Source organism: Mobula birostris, chromosome 1, assembly GCF_030028105.1.
Source record: "Mobula birostris isolate sMobBir1 chromosome 1, sMobBir1.hap1, whole genome shotgun sequence".
NCBI lineage: Eukaryota > Metazoa > Chordata > Chondrichthyes > Myliobatiformes > Myliobatidae > Mobula > Mobula birostris.
The window spans coordinates 15,152,575-15,178,629 of NC_092370.1; positions in this window are offsets into that span (position 1 = coordinate 15,152,575).

The following is a 26,055-nucleotide window of genomic DNA, read 5'->3' on the forward strand; positions in this document are numbered from 1 at the left end:
CTTTGTCAGGGACCTCACCCTCGACCTTACCACCATGGGTGACCCTACCAGGAGCATAGCTCCAGACAGCATCGTTCTCGGGATCACAGGACCACACAAGCTTCTCCACCACGACAAGGTGACAATCCATGGAGAAGTGTATTAGCATGGATAGAGGGTTGGTTAACTAATAGAAAGCAGAGAGTTGGGATACATGGGTGTTACTCTGGTTGGCAATCAGTGGTGCGTGGTGTGCTGCAGGGGTCGGTGCTGGGACCGCAACTGTTCACGATATGCATTAACAATCTGGAAGAGGGGACCGAGTGTAGTCTATCTAATTTGCTGATGACACTAAACTGAGTGGAAAAGAAAATTGTGCAGAGGATACGTAGAGTCTGCAGATATATAGATAGTTGAAGTGAATGTGCAAGGGTCTGGCAGATGGAATCCAATGTTGGTAAGTGTAAGGTCATCCACTTTGGAAGGAAAAATAGAAGAACAGATTATTATTCAAATGGTAAAAAATGGCAGCATGCGGCTGTGCAGAGGGACTTGGGAGTGCTTGTGCATGAATCACAAAATGTTGGTCTGCAGGTGCAGCAGTCTATCAAGAAGGCAAATGGGATATTAACCTTCATTGCTAGAGGCATTGAACTTAAGAGCAGGGAGGTTATGCTGCAAATGCACAGGGTACTGCGTGCAGTTCTGGTCTCCTTACCTGAGGAAGGATATACTGGCTTTGAAGGTGGTGCAGAAAAGGTTCACCAGGTTGATTCCAGAGATGAGGGGTTAGACTATGAGGAGAGATTGAGTTGCCTGGCTCTGTACTCACAGGAATTCAGAAGACTGAGAGATCTTATAGAAACATAAAATTATGGAAGGGACAGATAAGATAGAGGCAGTAAAGTTGTTTCTACTAGTAGGTGAGACTAGAACTAGGGGACATAGCCACAGGATTCAGGGGAGTAGATTTCGGACGGAGTTGAGGAGGATCTGCTTTTCTCAGAGAGTGGTGAATCTCAGAATCAGAATTAGAATCAGGTTTATTATCACCGGCATGTGACGTGAAATTTGTTAACTTAGCAGCAGCAGTACGATGCAATACATAATATAGAAGAAAAAAAACAAAATAAAACAATAATAATAATTATGGCACTAAACGGCGACTCTTATGATTACATCTTTGGAAACAGCTCTATTTCCATCTTTAATATCTTTATTTTTCCCTTTCAGTGGTCTCTTGAACCCTGACCTGGAGTTACACATTGACTTCGGTTCTTTGCGGGAACGGACCCGTTCTCGGGGTTCCAGGACTGGCCATCGTTTGGCACGCCAAGGGTGAGGCCTGAGAGTCCAGCTCGGATTTGGAAGCCTAAGATCTTGGGGCTCTGGAGACGGGCGGATCGAGGGTTGGTGTTGTGACAGGAGACCCGTGTGTCGTTGGGGGAGTCAGGATATCTGCTGTGGGCCTGAAGGCCTGGGATCTTTGCGATCTTCAGGCACAGAGCTCGCAAAAAGCGACGTAATGGACTTTTTAACATCGTAAGCCAACGAGCTGTTTGGTATGTCTCCCCGCTCGCTGGGAAAATGGAGACACCTTTTTCTCCCTTATTAGGGAAAGAGAGAATCTGTGGTAGGCCGAATGCCGGGTGAAACACGAAGTCTTTGGGGTAACTGCAAGTCTATGTCTTTGCTATTGCTTTGCTCACGCTTGAGTGCTCGGTGACGGTGCCAAAGCTGCTTTTTTTTGCCGGTGGGGGGACGGGGGGATTGTTGCTTGCTGCCACTTACGCATGGGAGGGAGAGGAGTTGGGGGGGTTACTTTGGGGTTCTTACATTTATCTGTCATTCATTCTTTGGGGTGCCTGTCTGTTTTTGTGGATGTTTGCGAAGAAAGAGCATTTCAGAATGTACATTGTATAGATTTCTCTGACATTAAATTGAACCATTGAACCTTTAAATCTTAATAAATAAATAAATATATTGAACAGATTAAAAATTGTGCAAAAATCCAGAAATATTATATATTAAAAAAGTGAGGTAGTGTCCAGGGCTTCAATGTCCATTTAGGAATCGGATGGCAGAGGGGAAGAAGCTGTTCTTGAATCCCTGAGTGTGTGCCTTCAGGCTTCTGTACCTCCTACCAAATAGTAACAGTGAGAAAAGATCATGCCCTGGGTGCTGGAGGTCCTTAATAATGAACACTGCCTTTCTGAGCCACCGCTGCTTGAAGATGTCCTGGGTACTTTGTAGGCTGGTCACCAAGATGGAGCTGACTAGATTTACAACCCTCTGCAGCTTCTTTCGGTCCTGTGCAGTAGCCCCTCCATACCAGACAGTGATGCAGCCTGTCAGAATGCTCTCTATGGTACAACTATAGAAGTTTTTGAGTGCATTTGTTGACATACCAAATCTCTTCAAACACCTAATAAAGTATAGCCGCTGCCTTGCCTTCTTTATAACTACATCGATATGTTGGCACCAGGTTAGATCCTCAGAGATCTTGGTGCCCAGGAGCTTAAAACTGCTCACTCTCTCCACTTCTGATCCCTCTATGAGGATTGGTATGTGCTCCTTCGTCTTACCCTTCCTGAAGTACACAATCAGCTCTTTCGTCTTACTGACGTTGAGTGCCAGGTTGTTGCTGTGGTACCACTCCAATAGTTGGCATATCTCACTCCTGTATGCCCTCTTGACACCGCCTGAGATTCTACCAACAATGGTTTTATTGTCAGCAAATTTATAGATGGTATTTGAGGTATGCCTAGCTACATAGTCATGTGTATACAGAGAGTAGAGCAGTGGGCTAAGCACACATCCCTGAGGTGCACCAGTGTTGATCATCAGCGAGGAGGATATGTTATCACCAATCTGCACAGACTGTGGTCTTCCGGTTAGGAAGTCGAGGACCTAATTGCAGAGGGAGGTACAGAGGCCCAGGTTCTACAACTTCTCAATCAGGATTGTGGGAATGATGGTATTAAATGCTGAGCTATAGTCGATGAACAGCATCCTGACATAGGTGTTTATGTTGTCCAGGTGGTCTAAAGCCATGTGAAGAGCCATTGAGATTCCATCTGCCGTTGACCTGTTGTGCTGATAGGCAAATTGCAGTGGGTCCAGATCCTTGCTGAGGCAGGTGTTCAGTCTAGTCATGACCAATCTTTCAAAGCATTTCATCACTGTAGATGTGAGTGCTACTAGGGAATAGTCATTAAGGCAGCTCACATTCTCTGCCCAAGGTTACCTCAGTAAATATATTTAAGACAAGGTTGGATAGATTTTTGGTAGGGGAATTAAGGGTTATGGGCAAAAGGCAGGTGGGTGGAGATGAGTCCATGGTCAGATCAGCCACGATCTTATTGAATCCTGCATGTTATCCTCCACCTCAGTTCCACCCCCTCAACTCTGCAGTAATTTTGGTTAGTAATCTTATGGAAATTTTGGTAGCCCAAATACACCACAAGAACTTGTTTTGCTTGTTATAAGCCCAGATGAATTCCAGTAGATTTGTCACACATGTGTAGTGGAGAGTATATTGACTGGCTGCATCACAGCCTGGTTTGGAAACACCAATGCCATTGATTGGACAAGAAGTCCGTCACGGGTAAAGCTCTCCCCAGCATCGAACATACTTACATGAAATGCTGTCTCAAGAAAGCCACATCCATCATCAGAGCCCCCACCTCCCAAGACATGCTCTCTTTTCTCTGCTGCCATCAGGAAGAAGGTACAGGAGCCTCAGGACCCACACCACCAGGTTCAGGAACCGTTACTACCCCTCAACCATCAGCCTCTTGAACCAAAGAGGATAATTTCACTCAACTTCACTTGCCCTGTCATTGAAATGTTCCCAGAGCCTATGGACTCACTTTATGTATATTTAATCTTATAAGTATGCAATGTCTATTTAAAGCGGAGGTTGATTGATTCTTGATGGTCAGGGCATGAAGGGATACGAGGGGAGGATGCAGGAGACTGGGGCTGAGAGGGCGAATTCTGCTCCTATATTTTACGGTCTTATTTATTGATTATTCATTTATTATTACTATTTCTTTCTTTTTGTATTCACACAGTTTGTTGCTTTTTGCACACTGATTGAATGCCAAAGTTGGTGCAGTCTTTCACAGATTCTATTATGGTTATTATTCTATTATGGATTTATTGATGGTGCCTGCAAGAAAATGAGGGTTGTATACAGTAACATATATGTATGTTGATAATAAATTTACTTTGAACTTTGATCTATGACCTCCCTTTCATAACTCCATATTAACTCTTCTTGATCCTTTCATTATTCACTGTGCTCAGTTCTGGTCGTCTCACTACAGGAAGGATGAGGAAACCATAGAAAGGATGGAGAGGAGATTTACAAGGATGTTGCCTGGATTGGGGAGCATGCTTTATGAGAATAAGTTGAGTGAACTCAACCTTTTCTCCTTGGAGCAACTGAGGATGAGAGGTGACCTGATAGAGGTGTATAAGATGATGAGAGGCATTGATCGTGTGGATAGTCAGAGGCTTTTTCCCAGGGCTGAAATGGCTGCCATAAGAGGGCACAGGTTTAAGGTGACACACATCAAAGTTGCTGGTGAATGCAGCAGGCCAGGCAGCATCTGTAGGAAGAGGTGCAGTCAACGTTTCAGGCCGAGACCCTTCGTCAGGACTAACTGAAGGAAGAGTGGGTAAGGGATTTGAAAGTTGGAGGGGGAAGGGGAGATCCAAAATGATAGGAGAAGACAGGAGGGGGAGGGATAGAGCCAAGAGCTGGACAGGTGATTGGCAAAAGGGGATACGAGAGGATCATGGGACAGGAGGTCCGGGAAGAAAGACAAGTGGGGGGGGACCCAGAGGATGGGCAAGAGGTATATTCAGAGGGACAGAGGGAGAAAAAGGAGAGTGAGAGGAAGAATGTGTGCATAAGAATGAGTAACAGATGGGATACGAGGGGGAGGTGGGGCATTAGCGGAAGTTAGAGAAGTCGATGTTCATGCCATCAGGTTGGAGGCTACCCAGACGGAATATAAGGTGTTGTTCCTCCAACCTGAGTGTGGCTTCATCTTTACAGTAGAGGAGGCCATGGATGGACATGTCAGAATGGGAATGGGATGTGGAATTAAAATGTGTGGCCACTGGGAGATCCTGCTTTCTCTGGCGGACAGAGCGTAGATGTTCAGCAAAGCGGTCTCCCAGTCTGCGTTGGGTCTCGCCAATATATAAAAGGCCACATCGGGAGCACCGGACGCAGTATATCACCCCAGTCGACTCACAGGTGAAGTGTTGCCTCACCTGGAAGGACTGTTTGGGGCCCTGAATGGTGGTAAGGGAGGAAGCTTAAGGGCATGTGTAGCACTTGTTCCGCTTACCCGGATAAGTGCCAGGAGGGAGATCAGTGGGGAGGGATGGGGGGAACGAATGGACAAGGGAGTTGTGTAGGGACCGATCCCTGCGGAATGCAGAGAGAGGGGGGGAGGGAAAGATGTGCTTAGTGGTGGGATCCCGTTGGAGGTGGCGGAAGTTACGGAGAATAATATGTTGGACCCGGAGGCAGGTGGGGTGGTAGGTGAGGACCAGGGGAACCCTATTCCTAGTGGGGTGGCGAGAGGATGGAGTGAGAGCAGATGTACGTGAAATGGGGGAGATGCGTTTAAGAGCAGAGTTGATAGTGGAGGAAGGGAAGCCCCTTTCTTTAAAAAAGGAAGACATCTCCCTCGTCCTAGAATGAAAAGCCTCATCCTGAGAGCAGATGCGGCGGAGACGGAGGAATTGCGAGAAGGGGATGGCGTTTTTGCAAGAGACAGGGTGAGAAGAGGAATAGTCCAGATAGCTGTGAGAGTCAGTAGGCTTATAGTAGACATCAGTGGATAAGCTGTCTCCAGAGACAGAGACAGAAAGATCTAGAAAGGGGAGGGAGGTGTCAAAAATGGACCAGGTAAACTTGAGGGCAGGGTGACAGTTGGAGGCAAAGTTAATAGCACGTATGCAGAACTCGTTGACTTTATTAACTTTGCCTCCAACCTTCACCCTGCCCTCAAGTTTACCTGGTCTCCCCGTGGCCACACATTTTAATTCCACATCCCATTCCCATTCTGACATGTCCATCCACGGCCTCCTCTACTGTAAAGATGAAGCCACACTCAAGTTGGAGGAACAACACCTTATATTCCGCCTGGGTAGCCTCCAACCTGATGGCATGAACATCGACTTCTCTAACTTCCGCTAAGGCCCCACCTCCCCCTCGTATCCCATCTGTTACTCATTTTTATGCACACATTCTTTCTCTCACTCTCCTTTTTCTCCCTCTGTCCCTCTGAATATACCTCTTGCCCATCCTCTGGGTCCCCCCCCACTTGTCTTTCTTCCCGGACCTCCTGTCCCATGATCCTCTGGTATCCCCTTTTGCCAATCACCTGTCCAGCTCTTGGCTCCATCCCTCCCCCTCCTGTCTTCTCCTATCATTTTGGATCTCCCCCTCCCCCTCCAACTTTCAAATCCCTTACTCACTCTTCCTTCAGTTAGTCCTGACGAAGGGTCTTGGCCTGAAACGTCGACTGCACCTCTTCCTACAGATGCTGCCTGGCCTGCTGCGTTCACCAGCAACTTTGATGTGTGTTGCTTGAATTTCCAGCATCTGCAGAATTCCTGTTGTTTATGGGTTTAAGGTGCTTGGGAGTAGGTACAGAGGAGATGTCAGGGGTAAGTTTTTTATGCGGAGGGTGGTGAGTGCGTGGAATGGGCTGCTGGCAACGGTGGTGGAGGTGGATACAATAGGGCCTTTTAAGAGCCTTTTGGATAGGTACATGGAGCTTAGAAAAATGGAGGGCTGTGGGTAACCCTAGTAATTTCTAAGGTAGGGACATGTTCCGCACAACTTTGTGGGCTGAAGGTTTTCTATGTTTCTCAAGTGCCTGTTACCACTTCCTTAATAATTGTCTTGAGCATTTTCCCCATAACTGACTACTGGAAAATTTTGTGGCATATAGTTAGATCAATGTTGCCACACTCACATCCTGCATAATTCCAAAGGAATTAGATACCATTTATACATCCTATGGACCAACTAAATGTGCTCCTTTATGAACTAATAGAAAAAAGACTTTCCATTTTATATTTATATTTTATGTTTAATATCAAGTTGCCTCACTGTTGGATTGGAAATCAGATGTTTATTCTCAAAGCTGGTTTCCTGCTTCTACTTCCTCCAGGCATGTCTAATAACATTTCAAGCATCGAACTGGGAGGCTTGTCAGATTTTCACTGATGTGTAAGCTGAAGTTGTTTTAACCCTGTCTGCTTATCCCAATCTATTTGGAAGTTAAATTTTCCCATTAAACCACTCGGCTTCTGCTACACAATTTGTACGTTCTGCCTCTTTCCAGTTGCTTTCAGACAGCCTCTGTACAACTCTGTCTTGACACCTGAATCCTTTCTAGGTTTTAATTCTACCCTGGAAAATGCTCCTGCCTATTTCTCTACCCTTTGTCAACGTTGAAGTGTGAACACTCTCACTTAACACTGAGATGACGACCCCTCCAGTCTCTTTGCACCATATTGAATTCTCAGTGCTGACTGCAGCCTTGTTACAGTAATGGCTATGACACCAAGTGAATCAAGTCATGCAGCCTTTTACCTCATACCATATGTTTAGGTAAAGAATGCTTCATTGAACCTTCTGTTCTAATCTGTCCTTATTTTCACACACCTCTTAATTCTTTCCCATGGTTTAATATATCACACCCTTTACCTCTTTTAACAGCAAAGTTGATACAACTATTCCTGATTGTTAGTTATCTCTGTCCTCCTCACTTGGTGTAGAACCATTACTCGTCCTTCTTTTACTATGGGAGTGGCACAGCAGCGTAGCAGCTCACGTAATGATTTACAGTGCTTGTGATCAGAAGATCAGGGTTCAATTTCCATCGCTGTCTGTAAGGGGTTTGTACAGTCCACGTGGGTTTCTTCTGGGTGCTACAGTTGCCTCACACATTCAAAAAAGACGCAACGGGTTAGGGATAGTAAGTCGCCGGCACGCTACGTTGACGACACTTGCGGGCTTCCCCCAGCACATGCTTGGATTGTGTTGGTCGTTGACGCAAATGACCCATTTCACCGAACGTTTTGATGTCCATGTGACAGATAAAGCAAACCTTCAATCTTTATCTTCTCCATTCTAGAATGATCAACCAATTTAGTTAGTCCCTCATCCTTAATTACTCCTGTCACTGCACTGTAAGGACATTAAACCACTTTTTTATAACGCTGTTTCTATTATAAATACATACAGGTACTCATGCACTTTTTATTCTGCATCTGTACTTCTAACTTTATTTTTATAAATGGTTGAATGTTGTTGTTTATTGCTTGCAGGGCCAACACACCATGGCAATTGGCTGGCACAGGAGTGTAGTGGTTAGCACGACCCTTTACAGAATCAGTGACCCGGGCTCATTTCCCTCCGTTGTCTGTAAGGAGTTTGTATGCTCTCCCCGTGATTGCATGCATTTCCTCTGGGTGCTCCAGTTTCCTCCCACAGGCCATAGATGCACCAGTTGGTAGGTTAATTGTTCATTGTAAATTGTCCAGTGATTAGGCTAGGGTTAAATTGGGGATTGCTGGGTGGTGCAACTGGAAGGGCTGGAAAAGTCTATTTCGTGCTGTATCTCAATAAATAAATTTCCTAATACATGTGAATACGGGTTCCTTAAGGTTGTTTTAGCCGGTTGATAGCCCACTACCTATTAAATGCTCCCAATGGCGTGCACCTCAAATAGCCTCTGACAAGCAGGACCAGCTCCCGGCCTTCACGTGTGGCTTAGCTACTAAGCCCAGCAGAGCCATTTCTACTGACAGGAAAAGGGGCAAGGGCGGGTTACTGGTGCCTTAAAACCAGTCACTTTGGGTAGATGGGGATTGTCAGCCATGGCTTGCAACTCATCTAGGAGAAGGGAAAACTCTGATCTCAAACCTCTGCTGCCTTGTGGCTATACCCACTCACGGGGAAGGTTTTAGGATTTAAAACCCAGGAAAAAAATCTGGAGCTGGAGTCCCTGAGGCAGTCCTACATTGAGTTCAATGCGGACTGGCACCTCCCGCAATACAACTGGTTCCAAACTGTATCAGTCTCTGCCGTTCCTTTGGGTCCATCAGTTGCGTGGAGAGGGGGCGCTGGCTCCATTTGCTGTCTAAATTGTACTTCTCAGGGTTGCATATGTAGACAGTGAGGATACAACCTCCATGATCGACCCTGACCAACGGAGACATTACTCACTTTTAAACGTTGCAAGTGTATATGGTGAATAAAGCTGATCCTTAATCCCTTCTTTCACCACACACGTCTTCAGATCCTCTCCTCCAGATGCACAGACTAAGCCCATTTCTGGAGTTCATTCCCACAGCTGTGCCCTTTCCTAATCCAATGTTGATGCCAATTTTCCTTATTGCTCCTATCAGCCATGTTGCGGAATTAAGGTGACCCGATGATATCAGGATATATTTCATTATCTGAGACAGGCTGAGGGCTGAAATGACCAACACTCGGTCTGGGGAAGATGATAAAGAGGTAAATATGAATTATTTTCTTCTCTCATTTACTCTACCTTTCATGTCATTGACCCTCTTGTCTTAATGGTGGAACCTCTTGCTAGGAATGATGACTGTTCTAGTGCTGTCTGTAAGGAATTTGAAAATTCTCCCTGTGACCGCGTGGGTTTCCTCTGGGTGTTCTGGTTTCATCCCACATCCCAAATGACGTACGGTTGGAGCTAGTGAATTGTGGACCTGCTATGTTGCTGCAAGGGGTATGCAATCCCAATTGCAATCCTCGGACTGTGTTGATCATCGATGCAAAACAATGCATTAAGTAAATACTCCGATGTTTTGAAGCATGTAACAAATAAATGTTGATCCTTTTCACGCCTTGATGTGCATCAGGCTGCATTTTTGCCTTTTCCATAGCATTTGACTGTTTTTTTACGAGGCTGGGTTACTAACTCGATTCTCAACCCAGTATGGATGGAAAGCATGCATGGAGCACGTTGGTTTCAAGCTCGGTACCATTCACCTCAAAGTCTGGTGCTGATACCACTACACCACCGGTTACAATTCATGGAGAGGCAGGAGCCGTCATCATCACCATGTGCCGAGTCGTATGACGTGGGCGATCATGGTGTCATGACCATGATTGTTCTTGGCAATTTTTTTACAGAACTGGTTTGCCATCGCCTTCTTCTGGGCAGTGCCTTTACCATACAGGTGACCCCAGCCGTTATCAATACTCTTCAGAGATTGTCTGCCTGGTGTTAGTGGTCGCATAACCAGGACTTGTGGCATGCACCAGCTGCTCATACAACCATCCACCACCTGCTCCCATGGCTTCGCGTGACCCTGATCTGGGGGCTAAGCAGGTGCTACACCTAGCCTAGGGGTGAGCTGCAGGCTAGCGGAAGGAAGGAGTACCTTACGCTTCCTTTGGTAGAGATGTATCACCACGCCACCACCCAGGGCAGGAATAGCGAACATAATAAAATCTTTCTCTCTCTCTCTCTGTGGCTATTCATCCCATAGGATGTTGCTGGTTCCTTTCAGTCAGTTAGTGGGATTGACCCCACTCCTCAGAAAGGAACAGCGTGTGCATGAGTGGATTTTAGGTGAGTAGGGGGTTGCACAGGTCCAGACCCACCCTCTCGACATCTTCTCCCGGATCCAGTGGCATGGTGGGGTCCAAGACGGCTGGGGGAAGTTCTGTTGCAGTGAATGGCCAGACCAAACTTTGATGCAAGGGGTGCCCTTTCCGCACTTCACGGCACGTGTTTGCTAGATGGCCGCTGACCCTACGAGAGGGTTCATCTGCCCTTTGACAGGTCTTGTTTTTTGTCCTGCAGGGTGTCTAGCCACCCTCCTCACCAGGCAAGCCTGGTGGGGGGAGCAGGTTTAGTCACCGACCACACGACCATGCGACAGGTAGTACTGGGTTACATGGTACCAGTAGCACTCAGACGAGTGACCTGACCAGACATAATAAAATAATACAACAATGGAATTATTTGTTGAGTGTGATTAATTTCAGTGTAAAAGACCACTGAATATTAATTAGGAGCTGCAAACTTTTCAGAATTTACTGTTTCAACTTCCTACCGTGTGGCTGACTCAGAACAAATGCAAGGAATCAAATCTGGAACCTTTTTAGTTTCCATTTCTGGGTGCTAAACCATAAAGTATTTTCTCTCCTTCTGGATCTGCCAATGTAAATCAATTTGACAGTGATACTGTTCTGTATTTACATCCACAGGCAGCTGAAAGATAAATCACAACAAGGCAGTTACAATAACCAAGATAGATCCTGCTTAAACGTAGCTAAGAATATTTCTTCCTAACGTGATATTCTGTATGAAGCCTTAGCTTCTGGCAGATTTCTGCAGATGTACTGTGGAGGGCAATTGAACTGGTGGGTATCATTGCTGGTATGGAGGGGACACTGCACAGGATCAGGATAAGCTGCAGACGATTGTAAACTCAGCCATCTCCAACATGGGCACTAGCCTCGCCACCAACGTCAAGGACAGAGGCCCTCTTGTTAGGAGGTACCGTAGCCAGAAAACTCACACTCAATGTTTTAGGAACAGCTCCTTCCCCTCTGTCATCAGATTTCTGAATGGACGTTGAACCCATGAACACTACCTCACTATTTTACACATTTTATACTGTATGTATAATTACCTGTCTATCTATCTATGCGTATATATATATATCTGTCCATAGAGCAGCATTGAAGTTCCACCGTCTTTGTCATGTCAGTAGCTCTGTTTTCATTACTGTCAGTCATGCAAGTTCTAGGTGGAGACTCAGGAATACCATCACACTCTGACGTCGAAGGATCCTTCATTTGCTCGTTTCGTAACAGTTTTGTTTGACCAGTCAGCCTTGTTGAGCCCCTGGACCTGGAGGACTGGTGGGCAACTCTTAGTCTGACCTCTACCCTTTGACCTGTTTGGCATGGGTGACCCTACCAAGAGCCAAAGCATAAAGCCGGCACACAAGCCTCCAAATCACGACAAGTTTGTGGTCCTCTTGGAGGACGTATATATGAATATATCTATACATTGTAATTTATAGCCTATTTTATGTATTGCACTACACTGCTGCCACAAAACAACAGGTGTCATGAGATATGTCAGTGATTCTGAAATATCAGGCATGTAATTTGACCAAATCTTCCTAATAAGAGAATAGCCTGTTTTTCCAGTATTTCTAGCAATTTTTCTGAAATTTCTTTTAACAGTGCCCTCAATTTTGCAGAAATATTCAAAAATACAGCAGAATTCCAACAATCTGGCATGTTTGGTGTTTTGATAGAGCTGAACTGATAGATTTCCTGGACTATTGGATAAGATTTCTATGAATAACAAAACACACTTCTCCTCCTGGTAAAAAAAAATCCGTCCCCCTCCCCTCTTTCTCTATTCCCCACTTTGGTTTTTTACCTTTTCTCACTTGCCTATCACCTGCCCCTGTTTTCTCTCCTCCTTCCCTTTCTCCTACAGTCTACTCTTTTTCTCTCGTCATTTACCTTTCCAAACCCACCTGACTTCACCTATCACCTTCCAGTTATTCTCCTTCCCCTCCCTCTGCATTTTTATTCTGGCATCTTCCCCTTTCCTTTCCAGTCCCGAAGAAGTGTCTCGGCCCGAAATGTCGACTGTTTATTCATTTCCATTAATGCTGCCTGACCACCTTGAGTTCCTCCAGCACTTTGTGTGTGTAGCTTTGGATTCCCAGCATCTGCAGACTTCTCTTGCTTATGATTCAATTCTAATTCACATTTTTTTTTCAGGTTGTTGCATAGCATTATAAGAAATCAGCAGGTCTGACAGCAGCTACTTAGAGGAATAAATGTTCAATGTTTTGGGCTGAGACCCTTCAGCAGGATTGGAAAGGAAGAGGGACAGAAGCCAGAATAAGAAGGTGGGAAGAGGACAGGTTGGCGATAGGTGAACCCAGATGTCAGGGAAGGTGGGTGGATGGGGGACAGGGAATAAAGTGAGAAGCTGGGAGGCGATAGATGGAAGAGGGAAAGGGCTGAGGAAGAAGGAATCTGATAGCAGAGGACAACGGACCATTGGATTTTACATAGAAACATACATAGAAAATAGGTGCAGGAGTAGGCCATTCAGCCCTTCGAGCCTGCACTGTCATTTATTATGATCATGGCTGATCATCCAACTCAGAACCCCGCCCCAGCCTTCCCTCCATACCCCCTGACCCCCGTAGCCACAAGGGCCATATCTAACTCCCTCTTAAATATAGCCAATGAACTGGCCTCAACTGTTTCCTGTGGCAGAGAATTCCACAGATTCACCACTCTCTGTGTGAAGAAGTTTTTCCTAATCTCGGTCCTAAAAGGCTTCCCCTCTATCCTCAAACTGTGGCCCCTCGTTCTGGACTTCCCCAACATCGGGAACAATCTTCCTGCATCTAGCCTGTCCAATCCCTTTAGGATCTTATACGTTTCAATCAGATCCCCCCTCAATCTTCTAAATTCCAACGAGTACAAGCCCAGTTCATCCAGTCTTTCTTCATATGAAAGTCCTGCAATCCCAGGAATCAATCTGGTGAACCTTCTTTGTACTCCCTCTATGGCAAGGATGTCTTTCTTCAGATTAGGGGACCAAAACTGCACACAATACTCCAGGTGTGGTCTCACCAAGGCCTTGTACAACTGCAGTAGTACCTCCCTGCTCCTGTACTCGAATCCTCTCGCTATAAATGCCAGCATACCATTCGCCTTTTTCACCGCCTGCTGTACCTGCATGCCCACTTTCAATGACTGGTGTATAATGACACCCAGGTCTCGTTGCACCTCCCCTTTTCCTAATCGGCCACCATTCAGATAATAATCTGTTTTCCAATTTTTGCCACCAAAGTGGATAACTTCACATTTATCCACATTAAATTGCATCTGCCATGAATTTGCCCACTCACCCAACCTATCCAAGTCACCCTGCATCCCCTTAGCATCCTCCTCACAGCTAACACTGCCGCCCAGCTTCGTGTCATCCGCAAACTTGGAGATGCTGCATTTAATTCCCTCATCCAAGTCATTAATATATATCGTAAACAACTGAGGTCCCAGCACTGAGCCTTGCGGTACCCCACTAGTCACCGCCTGCCATTCTGAAAAGGTCCCGTTTATTCCCACTCTTTGCTTCCTGTCTGCTAACCAACTCTCCACCCACACCAATACCTTACCCCCAATACCATGTGCTTTAAGTTTGCACACTAATCTCCTGTGTGGGACCTTGTCAAAAGCCTTCTGAAAATCCAAATATACCACATCCACTGGTTCTCCCCTATCCACTCTACTAGTTACATCCTCAAAAAATTCTATGAGATTCGTCAGACATGATTTTCCTTTCACAAATCCATGCTGACTTTGTCCGATGATTTCACCGCTTTCCAAATGTGCTGTTATCACATCCTTGATAACTGACTCCAGCAGTTTCCCCACCACCGACGTTAGGCTAACCGGTCTATAATTCCCCGGTTTCTCTCTCCCTCCTTTTTTAAAAAGTGGAGTTACATTAGCCACCCTCCAATCCTCAGGAATTAGTCCAGAATCTAACGAGTTTTGAAAAATTATCACTTTTGTGTGCAATCCTCTGGATTTCCAGTATCTCTTATGTTTTCTCCAGTGAAGCCCGATAAGTGCAGGACCCAAAGCCCTGGTGAGCAGAGTTGGGAGCACAGGAACTAGATCCTGGTGAATGGAAATGGGAACATGGCAACCAGGGCCCCCATGAGTGGTAGATGACTGTGGAAACAAAGAAGCAGAAATAGAAATATCTTTATTGTCATTGCATAGTACAATTTGTCATGCACCAATACAGTGAAAATGAGTTTGCAACTCTCATACTCAATGCTATAAAACAACAAATAAAATAAATAAACAATAAATAAAATCAAGTAACCAGCCAGTACAAGCTATGTCCAGCAGTACAAAAATGCAACTCAGATGCATGACGGCCATAAAACCGGTATTAAAGTAGCAATATAACCAATTTATGGATGAAGCTTGATCGATTGGTTCAGAACAATTACAGCTCTGGGGAAAAAGCTGTTTTCCCCAGTGAGTGCCTATAGGACATGGCAGCCAATGCCCCAGAGAGTGTGGAGAAGGAGTCTGAAAATTGGCACCCGGTAAGTTGAGAGGGACCGTGTGAACCAGGGCCCCAGTGAGTAAAACGGAACTGATGCTCCACAACTCTGTAAGTCCCTGGTTAGACCACACTTGGAGCACCATGTTCAGTTCTGGTCACCTCATTATAGGAAGGACGTGGAACCTTTAGGGAGGGTGCAGAGGAGGGTTACCAGGATGCTGCCTGGATTAGAGAGCATGTCTTATATGGAAAGGCTGAACGAGCTAGGGCTTTTCTCTTTGGTGGGAAGGAGGATGAGAGGTGACTGATTGAGGTATGGAATATAAAGTAGTAAGAGGTATAGATTGAGCGAGTAGCCAGAGAATTTTTCCCAGGGCAGAATTGGGGGAACAATATGATGATTGGAGGAAAGTATAGGGGTGCTGTCAGAGATAAGTTTTTACATAGTAGTGGTGGGTGTGTGGAGCACCCTTCCAGGGGTGGTGGTCGAGGCTGGGGGATTTGGGGTTTGCGAGTTTTTGTTTCATTTACTTTTCATGCGGGGGTGGGGAGCATTGATGCCTTTCTTTGGTTTTCTGTATTTTATGGCTATCTGGAGAAGACAAATCTCAGAGTTGTATTCTGCATACATACATTGATAAAAAAAGACCTTTGAATATATGAACCTTTGTACGTTAGGTTCATTTAATAAACTCTGAGCTAGGCACATGGATGATAGAAAAATGGATGACCATGTGTGAGGGAAGGGTTAGACTGATTTTAGTGTAGGTTAATAAGTCAGCACAACAGTATGAGCCAAGTGGCCTGTACTGTGCTGTAATGTTCTATGTCCTTTGATGAAATGCTGAACCATTGGGATATCTGAATAGCAGGAGAGCAGATTATCAGAGATTTGCACACTACTTGAAAATGGGGAAAGGGGTTAGTTGAGCACAATTGTGATCTTATGGGCACCTGCTTTAAACCCAAAAGAATATGCTGCAGCGTTTTCCTATGGTTTTTAACTTAAAATGTTATAATACTGGGACTTTTTCTCTTTATTAGTTCTTTTTAGTGTAAGGCCCGAGTAATGATCTATTCACCTTAAAAGAAATGTACTTACATTTGAACATATTTCTCCTAGGCAACACAAGGCCCCAGAAGGAGAGTGTGTTCTTTCTTGCGTTTTAAATCTGTGTAGTGATCTGAAGAGACTGCATTCCATTGTCCTGGATAGAATATTCAGATTCTGCAAGAGGCTTTCGAGTTTTCTCTTGAGCTGAATTACCTCCTGGTTTCAAAATATTTTTACTTTGCAGTTTCAATATTTTAATGCCAGCATCAGCTCAGATTTTAGATTCAAATTCTGTCCTTATGGTGCTCTCTTGGAAACAGGAGACACTGATTTGCTGAGGACACCCACTGCCGTGGGTTGTATCAAAGTGGGCGATGGATCAGCATTCAGGAGGGAGATTGAATACTTGGCTGAGTGTTGTAATAACAACAGCCTCTCACTCAATGTCAATAAGACCAAGGAACTGACTGTAGGCTTCAGGAGAGGGAAACCAGAGGTCAATGAACCAGTAATTATCAGAGGATCAGAGGTGGAGAGGGTCAGTAACTTTAAATTCCTGGGTATCACTATCTCAGAGGACCTGTCCTAGACCCACTATATAAATATTATCGTGAATAAAGCACAGCAGCACCTCTACTTCTTCAGGGATCTGTGGAGCTTCAGCATGTCATTAAAAACCTTGGCAAACTTCTATAGATGTGTGGTGGAAAATGTGCTGACTGGCTACACTACAGCCTGGTATGGGAACACCAGTGCCTTCGACTGGAAAATCCTGTAAAAGGTAGTGGGGTTGGCCCAGTGCATCGTGGGTAAAACACTCCCAACCATTGGGCACATCGACATGAAACGTTGCTGTAGAAAAGTAGCATCCATCATCAAAGGTCCTCACCAACTAGACCACGCTCTTTTCTCGCTGCTGACACCAGGCACAAGAACAGTTACTATCCTTCAACCATCAGGTTCTTGAACAAAAGGGGATAGCTACACTCATTTAAGGACTCTTATATATTGCTATTTCATGCTCGTTATTTATTACTATTTATTTATATCTGCATTTGCACAGTTTGTTTACGATTTACTGTCCTGGTGTTTGCATTTTACAGTTACTGTTCTGTAGATTTGCTAAGTTTGCACGCAGAAGAAGAATTTCAGGGTTGTGTGTGGTGACGTGTATGTACTCTGATAATAAACTTGGCTTTGAACTTTGAACTTTTGATTTTTGTGCCTACCGCTAATCATTATGAACAAAAGACCATAAAATGTAGGAGCAGAGTTAGGCCATTCGGCCTATTGAGTCTGCTCCACCATTCCATCATGGCTGATTTATTATCCCTCTCAAACCCACTCTCTTGCCTTCTCCCATAACCTTTAATTCCCTGATTAATCAGGAACCTATCAACCTCCACTTTAATCCATCCATGGCAATGAATTCCACAGAAGTTCCCTCTCATGTCTCTTCTAAAGGGACATCCCTCTAATCTGAGGATGTGCCCTCTGCTCTTAGAACCCCACACTATAGGAGGCATCCTCTTTATGTCCACTGTATCTTGACCTTCCATTATTTGGTAGGCTTCAATGAGATCCTCCCTCATTCTTCTAAACTCCAGCGAGTACAGGCCTAGGACCATCAAACGTTCCACGCACGTTAACCCTTTAATTCCTGGAATAATTCTTCTGAACCTCCTCTGGACTCTCTCCAAAGCATTCTTGCATAAGGGGCCAGAAACTGCTTAAAATACTTCAAGTGCCGTCTGACCAGTGCTTTACAAAGCCTCACCATTGCATCCTTGTTTTAAACCCAACATGAAGTTTAAAAAATCTGTAAAGTGATGGGTCTATGTAACTATGGGGGTCGGTAACTATTAAGGAGTTTAGACAATGTCAACATGATTACTCAGATGATTCAGGATGGTTATAGCTCACATGTCCCTTTTAGAATTTAAGTATAGCTATTATAGATGTTGGCCATTACACCATTGGGGCGATCATTTTCTCTTCTCTGTAGATGTTACACTTCATTTTACATCTGTTATTGTTTTACCCTGTACTACCTCATTGCACTGTGCGATGAATTGATTTGTATGAACAACAAGTAAAGTCCAAAGTAAATTTATTATCAAAGTACAGAGATGTTACCATACAGAACCCTGAGATTCATTTCTTGTGGGCGTACTCAATAAAACTATAGAATAATAACTGTAATAGAATCAAAGAAAGACCACCCAACTTGGGCATTCAACTAGAGTGCAGAAGTCAACAAGCTGTGTAAGTAGAAAGGAAAGAAATAATAATAATAAATAAATAAGCAATAAGTCTCAAGAACATGAGATGAAGAGTCCTTGAAAGCGAGCCCATTGGTTGTGGGAATATTTCACTGATGGGGCAAAGCAAGGCAAGCTTCTCACTTTACAAGAATAAACCAATCCAATCCAGTCCAACCCTGTCCAATCCAATCCAATCCTATCTCTAATCATTAGACTGTTGTTGTGATGCTCAGCAGACTTTACTCCCTAGCCTCAGCAACTTGCCAGAAAAGCCACACATTCTGGAGCAACTTGTGGCTGACCGATATAACTGACAAGATGGTGCCAGCAACCATCACGACTGCTGGTGACATCCTGCAGGCAGCTCACAAAGCGACTTCATCTTCTTTTAAATACACTTGTTCTTCTGAACTGCGATCAATTGCAACCTGTAATTTCCATGTTGACGATGTATTTTGGTGCTGACTGAGCGATCTGGTGCTTATGCTATCCCTTTTGGAATTCAATGAGGTTGAGAGCGGAGGGCGCGGCCGTTGTTTCCTAATGATGGAATGCAAACCCATTGTTGGCTCCGTGGCTTCTCCCCAATTAAGGTGTCGAGCAAGATCGAAATTGACGGGGTCGAGAGTGGAAGAAGAGTGGGAATTCAGCACTGTCTCCCTGCATGTGAACAATTTTCCTCTCACTGCTGCCAGAGGAAGGTGCTGGTTCAATCGCCTCGTGGCTCTTCTTTATTGGAGAACCCTGCGGTTTGATGTTTAATGTTCTCAGCGCTGAGCGCACTCCGCAGTTGTGGACTCATTTTTGGAGGACTCTGTGGTTGTTGCCATACGTTTCTGGTTATTCTTTTATGCTGTTTGCACGATTCGGCATGGAACTGGCTCTTCAGCTGAGGCCTGCAGTCTTCGACAGAGCGCTGAGCTGAACTGGCTCAGTGGCTGTCACTCCTGGGGACTTTGCGGTTTGATGATTCGTATTCTGTGTGCTATATGCTCACTTTGTGCTGTTTGCATGATGTACTTAGTATACAGACCCTGTGTATTACAGACTGTGTACCACGTTCATCAGTATAGTAGTCCTGTATTAATAAGACCATAGGCAGAGGAGCAGAATTTGGCAATTTGGCCCATCAAGTGTGCTCTACCATTCCATTATGGCTGATTTCCTGTCCCTCTCAAACCTTTTCTCCTGCCTTCTCCCCCTAACCTTTGACACCCTGATTAATCAAGAACCTGTCAACCTCCACCTTAAATATACCCAATGACTTGGCCTACAGAGCTGTCTGTGTGCAACGAATTCCATCGATCCACTACTCCCTGGATAAAGGAATTTTTCTTCATCTCTTTTCTAAGTGGACATCCTTCAATTTTGAGCCTGTGCCTTCTGGTCCTAGACTCCCCCACTATAGGAAACATCCTCTCCACATCCACTCTATCTAGGCCTTTCAATGTTTGATATGTTTCATTGAGATCCCCCATCATTCTTCTAAACTCCAGCGAGTACAGGCCCAGAGCCAAAAAATATTCCTCATATGTTAAGCCTTGTCATTCCCAGAATCATTTTCATAAACCTCCTCTGGATCCAGTCCAATGCCAGCACATCTTTCCTTAAATAATGGGCCCCAAACTACTCACAATTGGTGCGGAGGCCAATGCCTTATAAACCTCAGCATTACATCCTTGCTTTTATATTCTAGTCCACTTGAAATGAATGCTAACATTGCATTTGCCTTACTTACACTGACTCAACCTACAGGTTAACCTTTAGAGAATCCTGGACCAGGACTCCCAAGTCTCTTTTCACCTCAGATTCTTGAATTTTCTCCCCATTTAGAAAATAGTCCACACCTTTATCCTTTCTGCCAAAGTGCATGCCCATGCACTTCCCTGCACTATGTTCCATCTGCCACTTCTTTGCCCATTCTCCCAATCTGCCTAAGTCTTTCTGCAGTCTCCCTGCTTTCTTAACACTACCTGCCCCTCCACCTATCTTTGTTTTATCTGCAAACTTGGCCACAATTCTGTCATCCAAGTTATTGACATAAAATTTAAAAAGAAGCGGTCCCAACACCGACCCCTGTGGAATACCACTAGTTACCAGCAACCAACCAGAAAAGGCTCCCTTTATTCCTACCCTTTGCCTCCTGCCAGTCAGCCAATCTCATTCCATGCTGGTCTCTTTCCTGTCATACCCTGGGTTCTTATCTTGTTAAGCAGCTTCATGTGCAGCTCTTGTCAAAGGCCTTCTGAAAACTCAAAACAAAATTCCAAAAGATTTGTCAGGCAAGATTTCCCCTTTAGAAAACCATACTGTTTTTGGCCTATTTTATCATGTGTATCTAAGTAACCTGAAACCTCATCCTTAATAATAAACTCCAACATCTTCCCAACCACTGAAGTCAGGCTTATAATATCTTTTCTTCTGTCTCTTTCCCTTCTTAAAGAGTGACATTTTCAATTTTCCAGTCCTCAGAACTATCTGGAATCTAGTGATTGTTGAAACTTCATTACTAATGCCTCCACTATCTCTTCGGCTACCTCTTTCTGAACCCTGGGACGTAGTCCATCTGGTCCAGGTGACTTATCTACCTTCAGATCTTTCAGCGTCACAAGCACATTCTCCTTTGTAATAGCAACAACACTCACTTCTGCTCCCTGAGACTCTCAAATTACTGGCATACTGCTAGTGTCTTCCACAGTGAAGACGAATGCACAATAGTTATTACGTTCTTCTGCCATTACCTTGATCCCCATTACTACCTCTCCAGCATCATTTTCCTGTGGTCTGATATCCACTCTCATACTCTTTATATATCTGAAAAACTTCTTGTATCCTCTTTTATATTATTGGCGAGCTTACCTTCAAATTTCATCTTTTCTCTCTTAATGGTTTTTTCAGTTTTTTTTCTTTTGGTTTTTAAAAGGTTCCCAATCCTCTACATTCCCAGTATTATTTTGCTATATTTTATGCCCAGTCTTTTGCTTTGACTTTGACTTTCCTTGTCAGCCACTTCTGCCTCATCCTCCCTTTAGAATACTGTACTTCTTCATCTTTGGGATGTATCTATCCTGAGTCTTCCAAATTTCCCACATAAACACCAGCCATTGCAGTCCTGTCGTCATCCCTGCCAGTCTTCGCTTCTGAGCAACTTTGGCCAGCTCCATTTTCATGCCTCTGTAATTCCTTTTACTCAACTGTAATACTGATATATCTGATTTTAGCTTCTCCTTTTCAAACTGCAGGGTGAAATCGATCATATTATGATCACTGCTTCCTAAGGGTTCCTTGACCTTAAAGCTCCCTAATCAGATCTGAGTCATCACACAACTCCCAATCCTGAATTGCCTTTCCACTAAGTGGGCTCAACTACAAGCTGCTCGAAACAGGCCACTTATAGGCATCCTATAAATGGCCTTTCTTGGAATCCAGTACCAAACTGGATTTTCCCAACCTAACTGCATATTGAAATTCCTCATTATTGTCCCAGCATCGACCTTTTTACCTGTGTTTTCTGTCTCCTGTTGTAATTTGTAGGCCACATCCTGGCTGCTGTTTGGAGACTAATCCCATGTTACCTCTTTCTAAGGATTTGATTTAATCTTTTACCAACCAAGTGATACCACACCCTCTGCCTGTATGCCTGTCCTTTTGATACAATGTGTGTATCCTTGGATGTGAAGCTCCCAAATATAATCTTCTTTCAGCCATGACTCAGAGATGCCCTCAACATCATACCTGCCGATCTCTAAATGCGCTGCAAGACCATCTACCTTGTTCCCTATACCGTGTGCATTCAAATATAACACCTTCATTTCTGTATTCATCTTCTTGATTTTGGCCACCCGTTAAACTTTAACTCATCTGACTGACTATAATTTTTCCCTATCATCTGTCTGTCCTTCCTCACAGTCTCACTACACACTTCATCTACTTGTACACCAAGTGCCCCATCCTCAGCCCTATTGCTCTGGTTCCCTTCCCCCCTCCCAAACTGGGTAGGCTCCATGGTGTTCTGGTTTTGCCCAGCAGCCTGATGCTTGTTGAACTGTCCTGGGGGGCAGGAAACAGAGGATTCTTTCCACAGAGGTACGGTTAAAGACAGGTAGTCCCAGTTAGGTTGGGAGCACCTCCAGATGGTGAATGCAGCGGGGCATTAGCACGTCCCTGAGGATAATGCCACAGTCTTCTCAGTTGAAATACAGAGAATGGTGGCCAAGGAAAGATGAACTGAGGGGAAAAATATTTTTGGAGTTAATTAAACATGACATTTGAATGAACTGTTGTGAAGGGCTTGTACTGTGCTGTAATGCTGTATGTTCTACAGTACTGTGCAAAAGTCATGGGCACATATATATATAGCTAGGGTGCCTGAGACTTTTGCACAGTACTGTAGTTATTTTATGTATTGCTCTGTACTGCTGTTGCAGCAAAAAATAACAAATGTTATGGCATATGTGAGTGATGATAAACCTGATTCTGATATGGGTCTCTATTGCAAACTGTGAGTGGGAAGGGGGCAGAGAGAGGGGAATCATATTTGGGAAAAGGGGAAGGGAGAGGCGAGGGTTTGGGAGGCACCAGAAAGACATTCTGTAATGCTCAATAAACCAATTGTTGCCTGGGTGTGTCTGCACCTGTGCTGCCCCCGCCCCCCCGACCCTGGCTCTTCTACTCTGCCACACTCACCCTTCCCAACGCACTTTGCTCCCACTACATTTACAAGCTTGCTCTCTGCTCCACATTGACAAATACAGTACTGTGCAAAAGTCTTAGGGATCCCAGCTATATACTGTACATGTGCCTAAGACTTTTGCACAGTACACTGTTTTGTTACAGGGTGGCGAGGTGGAGATACATCACTACCAAAGGAGGTGCAAGGTGCTCCTTCCCTCTGCTAGCCTACAGGTCACCCTTGGGCAAGGTGTAGCACCTGCTTAGCTCCCCTCCACCCCCCGATCAGGGTCATGTCAAGCCATGGGGGGCAGATGGTGGATGGTTGTAAGAGTGGCTGGTGCATAACACAGGTCCTGGTTATATGCTCACTGATGCCAAGCAGACAATCTCCGAAGCGTATTGCTAATGGCTGGGGTTACCTGTCTTGTAAAGACACTAACCAGAAGAAGGCAATATTAAACCACTTCTTTGGGTTTCTTTTTTTCATGGCTGCCTGTAAGGAGATGAATCTCAAGGCTGTATAAAGTACACAAACTTTGATAAAGTTCAAAGTTCAAAGTAAAATTTATTATCAGAGTACATACATGTCACAACATAAAACCCTGAGATACTATTTCTGCGGGCATACTTAGCAAATCTATACAACAGTAACTGTCAACCGTAAACTGTGCACATCAGAAATTGTAAAACTGTAAAAAACTGTGCAAGTGAAGACAATAAGTAAATAACAATAAATAACAAGTATAAAATAACAAGATAAAATAGTCCTTAAATGAGTTAGTTATCCCTTTTGTTCAAGAGCCTGATAGTTGAGGGGTGATAACTGGTTTTGAACCTGGTGGTGTGAGTCCTGAGGCTCCTGTGCCTTCTGCCTGATGGTAGCAGCGAGAAAAGAGCATGGCTTGGGTGGTGGGGTCTCTGATGATGAATGCTGCTTTCCTACAGCAATGTTTCATGTTGATGTGCTGACTAGTTGGGAGGGCTTTACCCATGATGCACTGGGCTGAACCTTTCAATTGTTCCTTTACAAAAATGTTCCTTTGAAAAGAGAATATATAAAATGCAATTTCTGTCTTTTGTGTCCATCTTCCTCACTCATAAGACAGAATAAAAGATCACTTGAAATCTATCAATTGTTCACATCGGACATGGCGCAAAGATGTTTCCTGGAGTTCGAGCATGCAAGTGTTATCTTGACACTACTCTGCATTTGCGAAACTGTTTATGGGAAACACGCGTTGCATTTCATGTGAGAACAATGTCAGATGCTAAGTAAACGAGCAAAGAATAAATGAACAATGTATAGCCAGCTTTAGTCAGATTGCCATTGTTATGATGTAACACATTCCTCCAGGATGATACTCTGTCCAAATTTGGGCACAAATTCATGTCTCGATTAGTTGACCTGGTCTGTGAAAAGTGCAACCAAGATCAGTGTGAGCATGAAATGAAATGGAAGTCTGGTGGGGGATTAAAAATAATGTGCTTTTTCATGCTTAACGATTATACATATTGTAAATTTGGATGCAGCGAGCCATGTCTAGTCTTATAAATTATCTTTATCCATTCATGTTCAGCATTTTTTATGTGTTAAACAGATGGATAAGTCCTTCCATCTGGACCTGCAGAATGTAGAAAAGACACTTCATCTTCCTTCCCTACCATCCTTCTAATTTAGACACTTATAAATCAAAAAAAAAATCTAAGAAGTTTATCGTGACAGGAAAAGGACAGATTTGTTTGAGCACAAAGCAAGTTTTGTGACCAAGGACCAGATGTTTTCTTTGTTTCTTTGTTGCACACATTTTACTAATTTTTAAAAATAAATTACTTTAGTGTGAGTTTTGTATCTTTGTTTCCCAGTAATGATAAATATGTTTCTGATTAACTTATGGAAATAGAAATGTTTTTTGTCTCGGGCTTCTCAATGTAATAACTTCCAGAACATTTTTACCAGTTATTTTGTGGTTTCTTATTCTTTTAAGTGCCTGGGGTAGCAACATTACTGAATATGTAAAACAATTTCAGTTTATTTGGAGAATTATTTTAATGAAAAAGTTTTATCAGCCATGTTGTCGTGTTGAAGAAACCTTACTACACGATGGTTAACCCTTAATCAGCAGGAGAAGACTCTATTTGTGTCTGGAAGACACATCTTTAAATTCAGTGGTGACAAGTTCACAAGCAGAGCAGGACTCCTGAATTCCAGCTAATGTTGATGCTTCAGAAAATAATGTCCAGATGTTGCAAGAACACAAGATTTTGTGCTGTTTATATTCCGCCACCAGATATGGTGATTTGCTGGAGCCTCACCTAAGGCAGTGATTAAGCATACTGTAAATATACAGTTCTGTGCAAAAGTCTTAGGCAGATGTACTGTATCTCTCTAGGGTGCCTCAGTCTTTTTCACTGTACTGTAGTAATTTTATGTAGTGCACTGTACTGCTGCAAAAAAAAACAAATTTCATGACATGTGTGAGTGATGATAAACCTGATTCTGATATGGGTCTCTATTGTGAACTGAGAGTGGAAATGGGGCAGGGAGAAATGTGGACAAGAAAGGGGAGGGTGCAGGAGGCACCAGAGAAATGGTCTGTAATGATCAATAAAGCAACTATATGGAATCAAATGACCTTGCCTGTTGTCTCAGGATTGTGTGTGTCTGCACCCGCACCACCTCCACGCGGCACCCCTTCTTTATCGCCCGTCTCACTCCTCTCCTGTGGTGTCCCACTCACGCCATTCCCAGTATCCTCCGCTCCCACCAGATTTACAAACTCACTCTCTGCTCCACGTTGACAAATATACCTAAGGATGTACCTGAGACTTCTGCACAGCACTATGGTAGAAATAGCATAATCCCATTGCAGCCCAGAGGTCCCCTTCAATCGGTCTTTTTTTTCTTTTGGAGCAAAGTTGTTTAAAGAAAATA